We start from the raw sequence: 9155 nt of genomic DNA on the forward strand, positions 1-9155 counted from the left end.
CAAGGTATGTTAAATGTGAATCAAGTTGATGATGTATTGATTGAAGGTGAAATCGTAGAGTCAGATAATGAATATGTTTAGTTAGGGAATGAAAATGTACCAATTGATAATGATAATGTTGGGATTGAAAATTTGGAGAATGAAAATTTACCAGTTCATAATGTAAATGCCATAATTGACCATGTCGAAAATGAAAATGCACCGAAACATTACATATCTCCTAATTATAATCGACATGAAGGTCTTAGAACACCAAAATTGATAATTAAAATTGATAAAACAATTATTACCAATTTGGAAGGAAAAAAATCACAAAGAAGCATTCAGTTATGGGCTTCAAGACTATATAAGATGTTTTTTCAGCAACAAGAAAGTGGTGGAGCAATGTCAACTTTTTATGCACTTATTAAAGATGCAAAAGATGAGACCTATGCTTTCCAAATTGAAAATTTGTGTCAATAAAAAAATGGAAAGAAATGCCATTATTGTGAAGAATATTTTCAGTTCTCTCAATAGCATTGGGAAAAATAGTAGGGAGAAGGATAAGAGAGCTACTCGAATGGTTATTACAACCTCTTTAGTAAGTCATCATTTGAGAAAGGGTAGATATATGAGACAAACTAGTATTGACTTGAAAATAAATCATAATACTTTAATAAGAGCACTTAGTAAATGAGAGAGAATTGATGATCCTCTTCAAAATGAAACATAGGCTTTTGGTGGGAGACTTCCACGTTTTGATAAGAAGTCATCTGATGATGTGAAGCAAGAAATTACATAGTTTTGGTAGTGCTAAAGACGTGTTGAAGTTGAGAATTGGCATCAAATATCGCACACCATGTCCTAAACATTATTTGGAGGAAAGTCAAGCAATGTTGTTCAAAAAATTTATAGAGAGTCATCCAAGATTGCATATATCACAAAGGGCTTTTGAATTCTTGAAGCCATTTTATTGTGTGCCACTTAAAATTCAAAATACATGTTGTTTCAAATATCATGTGGAGTTTCCTATGTACCATGAACTATTATGCTCCATCCATTCTACTTTGCATAGTAAAGAAATGTTGGAGAATTGTGGTGCTAGTGGGCTTCCAAAATCATCAGGAGAATTGCTAGATCAATTTTTATGTCCTAGAGTTGATGGTTGTATCTTTTATAGAAATGTTTGCTTAAATGAGAAGTGTTCAAAGTGTGGTGTCTTATCTAAGTTTGACACATGTTTCCATGAGGGGTACAAACAAGATCTTGGGAGGACAATAAAAAAAAAATGGTATATGAAATAATGAAATACAAATTGAAGAGTGGAGGTGAGGGCTTTAGATGTGAATTGGTTGCAAAAGAAATCAATGTGGCTAGTTTTAATTTAGATTTCAAGTCAAATATTTTCTACAAGTATGTAGGCATATTCATAGGTCTCGATGGTTGGATCAACAATTTAAAATGTATTAAAAGACTTTTCCTATTGGAACTATAATATTAGTTGCTGACTTTGCATAGAACTACACATTGCAGCCTCAAAATGAGACACAATCTCAGTATTACAACTCCATTCAAATTATTATTTTTGTCCACATAACATATGGACATGCCCCTAATAGTGTAGAAGATAATTGAAATATTATTAGAGAGTATCATTTTTACATTAGTGATGATAGATCTCACTCTCACGAGTTTGTGCAACATTGTTTCAAGAATTATTTTGATTTCTTACAAGAGCATGACATTTTTATGGATAGACATATCATTTGGTTAGATAATTGCATAAATCAATTCAAGAATGGTCGAATGTTTTATTGGTTGTGTAGGATACACACAGAGAGGGGGTGCCTCATATTTGGAGTTTTTTTGAGTCCGACCATGGGAATAGGGGAACATGATGTAGTAGGGGCATGTGTGAAGAGAGCTCTATTTAAGGATAAATTGAAAATTTTAGGAGCAAAACTTCTTGATGCTCATGGCATTTTTGATTGGTGTAGTTCAACATTATCATGGGGGGACTCTTGATTCCGTAGTACATGGGTTCTTTTGGTTGGTTGAGGAAGGGTCCATAGGTGATAAATTAGATTGTGATACTATTAGAGACTCATAAAATATGCATTCATTCTAGAGCTTTGATTCTAGTACATGGACCATTAGGACACGATAGCTAGCTTGCTTTTGTCCTAATTGTTTTTAGTGTGATTGGGATCACTGTGAGTCGAGTGAGTGGGTGGACACATGGGCTCCACATTATCTTACTCCATTATCTATCATACCCTCTATATGAAATGATGACATGGAAATTTCACTTAAGCATAACCATCTATTACATTTTTTTCAGCTAAGACATATCTTTGCATTGGTTGCACCATAGGGGAATGATGAGAAATTGGATTATTGGTTAGCATGTTGTGTAAGAGGTAAAAAAAAGCTTGCACAACCAATCATAGATAATGATGTACTCTCATATACTATTGGTTTAGTTTTTGTTGCTAGAACATGGTTATGGACATACATGCTTAGAAGGAATGAAATTCTTGCATTTGAAGACTATCAGAAGTACAAAATAATTCTCATATATTCACATCTTATTATATTAAAAAATATAAATTTGTTGAAGCATCAAGGAAGACCAAAAGTAAAAGAACTTTTTACTATTGATAATGCTGATCATGAAGCCCTATTGGAGACCCTAAAATAGAGAGAGGACCCTACACAAACACTCGACTAGGTATATTTACTTCTTCTATTCTTTTATTCATAATGATTCGGTGAACTGATGATTATCTTGTTTAATATGATTATTTACTAATATTTTTTATGATATTGGAATGTAGGTACATCATGCATAAATATGACAACTAAATAAGGAGCAAAATGAAGAAAAATCTATTCTATTTTTGACACTACAATTTTTGACACAACAATTCTTGACACTAAGATTTTTGATACTACGATTTTGACACTACAATTTTTGGTAGTTCTATATTGATGTAGTAATGATGAAACACTTGAGATATTGTAAATTTAAACTTTTTTATTTAATGTAAGAAACAAATATGTTTTTACTCAATGTAACTTATGTGGAGGGACCTAAAAAATGATGATTTTAATTAATACTAACACCAAAATTTGAAACTATTGATCTTGGCATTGAATCATCAGTACCATTAGCTCCAAATGGATAGGTGAACCCTAGTGAGACTCTTTTTCTAGCCACAAAGAGCCTACATTTTTTGTGGCCACCTTGTACCAAAGATTCTCCAAGGTGCTCTAAGTGCGTTTGGAGTTCAATCTTTTGAGGGTCGTAACTCGGAGCTTGTGGGGGCTATCAGTGAAATGTCAAATGCTAAAAGATGGAAATTATGAGGCCTATAATAACTTATCTCATTTTTGAGACATCACATTTCATTTGGATTTGACATAGTGATCTCGCTCGATGCCAAAACTTGCAATGTGCCTCAGGTCATAGGTGCATCACTGCGTAACTTTGAAACCACTAATTTTGGCATTGAATCATTGGTTGCATTAACTCTAGGTGGGTGGGTGAACCCTAGTAACACCATTATTCTAGCTATGGAGAGCATCCATCATTTGTGACCACCCCATACCGAAGAGTTTCCAAGGTGTCTAAGTGTGTGTGGAGGTCAATCTTCCAAGGGTCATAACTTGGAGCCCATAGGAGATATTGGTGAAATGTTAAATGCTATAAGATGGTCATGTCAAGGCCTACAATAACCTATCTCATTTCTAAGAGAAACATTCCATTTGGATTTGGTACAATGATCTCACTCAATGCCAAAACTTGCAGTATGCCTTAGTTCATAGGTGCATCACTATATAAATTTGAAACCATTGATCTTGGCTTTGAATTGTTAGTTCCATTAGCTCCGGATGGGTGGGCGAACCCTAGTAACACCCTTATTCTAGTTGTAGAGTGTTAGAAACAATTGTCCACCAAGATAACTGAGAGGGGGGGGGGGGAGAGTGTGAATTAGTTATCCAACATTTAAAAAAATTTATCCTCTTTAAACAAAGTTAACCATTCAACCAAAGTAAACAACAATCATAAAGATGCACATAAAAAATTACACCAGATATGTTGACTAGGGAAACCCTTGATAAGAGGGAAAACCCTGGTCAGGATGATGCCCACAAGATGATGTACTAACATAAATATTCTTTATTAGAGGATGGACCCTGTTAGGAGTTTATTACAACATTTAGTACAAAGAGTCCTTGTTAGGAGACTTTGAATCCCTATTAGGAGATTCCAACCCTTTTAAGAGTTATGCCAACCCTTTTTATAGTTGTGGAAGATAGTTGAACCCACTGTTCAAATAGCTTTAGGATTAGATCAATGAACTCACTATCCAATTGACCTCGGTACTATTCCTTTTAGAGTAATAGATGTGAAACAAGCTTCTACTTCTTCCTTTGTTTAGTATGTCAAACTTCTTCTCCCTCAGACCATGCAATTAGATCTGGAACTTAGTTTTCAATAAAAATAACCCTTAAGGTCACTTACACACATAGGTAAATCACTCTACTTCTTTAACGCTCTGCTTCCTTAATAGTTCACAAGTCTCATGTATTCACTATATGTTAAACACGAAAAAATATCTTTCCTTTATACCATGCCCAATAATAAATCCTTGAGTGAGCTTCCCACTTAATTAAAATGTGTTAATTAAATGAATACAAATTTAATTAATGTTGTTGGCTCATAGTCATAAGAAAATTTTTACTTGTGCGACTTCCATACATGCGCATTCTTTGACATCATCACTGACTAGTATACTATCTCTAGTTAATTCCACAACCTTTCATTACATTTTTGATGAACTACAACAATCATACAATAGGAATTTATTTCCTAATACTTTGGTTCCATACGATTCTTTGTAGATCAATAATATCTTTCGTATACTATCAATTTAGGTTTCACACACTTACCCTTGTAACACACACATACTGTAGTGTACTTTGACAACTGCACATCAATAGATGAGTAATGTATTATTCTTAATACAAAGATCACAGTCTGTTATTCTGTCAGTCTTCACAAACTTACTAATATGTTGTCATCAATGACAAACACAGTCATGAATACATCATATCAATGTGTTGCAATGCTCCCCCATAGTGATAGCGTCAGCATTCATGCTAACATAGAGACCATTCAACATTCATGGCCACCTCATACTAAACAGTCTCCAAGGAGATCTAAGTGCTTTTGGAGGTCAATCTTTTGAGGGTCATAACTCATAGCTCATGGGGGCTATTAGTGAAACATAAAATTCTACATGATGGTCATGCCAAGGCCTAGAATAACCTATCTCATTTTTGAGAGATCACATTCTATTTGGATTCAACACACTAATCTCAATTGATGCCAAAACTTGTAGTGTGCCTCAGTTTGTAGTTGCATCACTATGTAACTCTAAAACCACTGATCTTGGCATCAAATTGTCAATGTCATTAGCTCTATATGGGTGGGAGAACCCTCCTAACACCCTTGTTCCATTCATGGAGAGCATCCATTGTTCACGACCACCCCATACCAAAGAGTCTCCAAGGTGCTCTAAGCGCATTTGGAGGTTGACCTTCTGAGGGTCATAACTTGAAGCTCATGTGGGATATCAGTGAAATGTTGAATGCTATAGGATGGTCATGCTAAGGCATAAAATAACCTATCCCAATTTTTGAGAGATCACATTCTGTTTGGATTCGGCATAGTGATCTCACTCAATGCCAAAACTTGTAGTATGCCTCAGTTCATAAGCACATCATTGTGTAACTTTGAAACCATTGATCTTGGCATTGAATTTTTAGTTCCATTAGCTCTAGATGGGCAGGTGAACCCTAGTAACACCCTTGTTCTATCCAAGAAGAGCCTCCATTATTTGCGTTCACCCCGTACCGAAGAGTCTTGAAGGTGCTCTAAGTGTGTTTGGAGGTCAATCTTCTGAAGGTCGTAACTCAGTGCTCATGGGGGCTATCAATGAAGCATTGAATGCTATAGGAAGTTCATGTTAAGACCTAAAATAACCTATCTCATTTCTGAGATACCACATCCATTTGGATTCGACACATCAATCTCGCTTGATGCAAAAACTTGAAGTGTGCCTCAGTTCATAGGTGTATCATTGCGTAACTTTGAAACCATTGATCTTGGCATCGAATCGTTAGCGCTATTAGCTCCGAATGGGAGGGTGAATCCTAGTGACACCTTTTTTTTGGCTGCGAAGAGCCTCCAATGTTTTTGGCCACCCTGTACCAAAATGTCTCCAAGGTGCTCTAAGTGGTCATAACTTAGATCTTATGGGGGCTATCAGTGAAACATCAGATGGTACAGGATGGTCATGATGTGGCTTAGTGCAAGGCAAGAGTCTCCCAAAAGGAGATTTCCTAGCCCCCAAAAATATAACAACATAGTGGAAACACAATAGAAAGAAACAACAATGCAAGATCTGATACCAAATTACAATAAATTATTCATAAAATATAACTGATTACATGCAATATGCCTAGTTGTAAGGCCTTCTGCGTTTGGGTCAAATAAAAACAACAATTAAGAAAATTAGTTCTACAAGATCCAAAAAGATCCAACTTACAAAACCAATCTCAGCTAGTCCAGATACACAACTGGATAAGAACACCACGAAGAATCCACACTTGTGCCCTCAAGTCCACCAAGATATCCTCTAGTTCTTAAGCTGTAGCTATAGCTCTTCAAATTCGTATCTATCCTTCCTTCCATCCCAAATGAATGACTAAAAGACTCCAAAAGACACCTAATTATACCAAATTAAACCACAAGTCAGTCCAAACTACTAAAAACTAAATAAACCTAACATTAAATACTTGAAGAGCCACAAGTTGGCTTCCAACATAAATTAAATGTCTAAAAATTGATATCCGAGAAAAATCAAGATATCTCAAAGCTCCGATTGAAGTAGAACTTATTCCTAAAAATTAATGTATTACTTTAGGTCCTCTACAACCCCTAAAATGCACAAAGGCTGATTCATCAAGGATATGTATGCATCCATCCCAAAATTCATGCACAGAAACCTGTTGTGAAAATTGCCAAAAATTGATACTCTAGGAGAATTGACATATCTCCCAACTTGTAAAGAATTAGGAATTGCTCCTTTGAAAAAAGGAAATACTCTAGGCCCTCTTCAATCCATGAAATGCACATCCTCTCATTCATCACAAAGAATTAGTTACATGGCCTATAACAGTTACCCTGAAATGAGAAAATGTAGTTCCAACAACAAGATAAAAATGACTCAAACTTCAACTCAATCCATCCAATATTTATGAAATCATAAGGAAAGGTTCTCTAATGTGTCTCCAACACATCCCTAACCATAAAATAATAACTCCACCAAAATCTAAGCTTGATGCTCCTCAACACTTAACCAAAATCCCTCCAAACATGCAGGATTGCAAACAAGCCTAGGATGCTCCTACATTAGACACCCCACGTTTGAAAAGATGTTCTAGTAACTGAAAGAACATCTTCTAGGATTCAACACATAAATACCAAATTGGTTCTCCACATACATGTCCTCAAAGTCTTCAACTTGCACACTCTTTCCCTTTTTCTTCTTCTTCTTCTTCTTCTTCACATCCACTATAGGTGTTCCATAGGCCTGCTTTCCATGCTGATCTCCAACCTTCTCAGAATCTGCCAACTTAACTCGACTGCCAATACTCAGGTTCCTCTTACCAATCTCTTCATTTTGCATAGGAATCAGGGAAAACTTCCTACCACTTTTCTCAATAGTAAACACATTCCTAACACAATCATGCACAATCCTATAATCATACTGCCAAGGTTTGCCAAGTAACACATGACAACTATTCATATCCACAATATCACACAACACTTGATCCATATACTACCCAATCTATAAATTAACAAGGCATCGCTCCATCACTTCCAAAGCATTCTCACCTTGTAACCAAACAATCTAATAAGGATAAGGATGTCTCACTTTCTTCAAATTAAGTTTCTTAACCATCTCTTCAGCAAAAAGGTTATTAGTACTACCACCATCCACAATCACCTTGCAGATTTTGCTACCAGACTTACAAAAAGGCCTAAAAAAACTAGTCCTCTGACAAGAATCCAATGTGCTCTCACCAACCAGTGCTCACCAAGCCAACAAACTCTCTCCTTGCTCAAGTTGACTATCTTGGACTACAACCTCATTCACAACATCAATTGTCCTCCAAATTGGACATTCAAAAGATCTATGTTCTTCTTGACCACACTTGAAACAATTACCTCTAAATACAGCTCCACCTATTCTCCTTTTATGATCAAAAGGGTTTGGTTCACCTTCAATACTCAGTTTAGCTTTTGCGAAGCTATCCTGCTTCTTCTTCCCTCTAGCATTACCGTGACTTTTCCTTTTCAACTTATCTTTTGCCTTTAGGGCATACTGATAAGCATCCTCAACTAAAGAAATATTCAACATACCAACCTCATCCTAAATATTGAATCTCAAACCATTAATGTACCGAGCTACCTTCTCTTTTGACAATTCTCTATGCCCAGACCGAATAGTCATCAGTATAATCCTTCACAGTCATATCCTTCTATTTCAGATTCTATAACTTCTTAAATAACTCAAGTTCATAATCAATAGGAATGAACTTATCTTTCAACTTAGTCACCATCAATCTCCATCTAGTGATCTTCATTTCACCTTCCTTTTCTCTATCTCTTTGTAGTTCTTTCCACCAAAGAGCAGCATGTCCCTTTAGCTTAGTTTGTGCCAACCTTACTCTGAGTGGATCCTCAACATCCTCAAGCTCAAAGTATTCTTCCAATTCACCAATCCAATCAATCAAGTCTTCAAGATTCAAAGTACCTGAGAAATTAGAAACCTCCATCTTATGCTTTAGCTTCAACTAAGATCCAGGTCAAGCAAACTAACCAGCCTTAACTCTAGTAGGTCTGTCCACATGATCAATTCTGTCCTCACTACTTAATCCAACAACTTCAAAGTCTTTGAAAAATTCATCATAACTACCTTCAGTACCCACATGCCTAGGTACACCACCTAAAGCACTTACAATTTTAAGAATCATGTCACTCTTTGTCAATGCTATCTGAGATCTGAAACTAGCTTTAGCCTCCATCTTAGATCTAAAAT

This window comes from Cupressus sempervirens, chromosome 2, assembly GCF_028749045.1.
Source record: "Cupressus sempervirens isolate cs-2001-9-10 chromosome 2, ASM2874904v1, whole genome shotgun sequence".
NCBI lineage: Eukaryota > Viridiplantae > Streptophyta > Pinopsida > Cupressales > Cupressaceae > Cupressus > Cupressus sempervirens.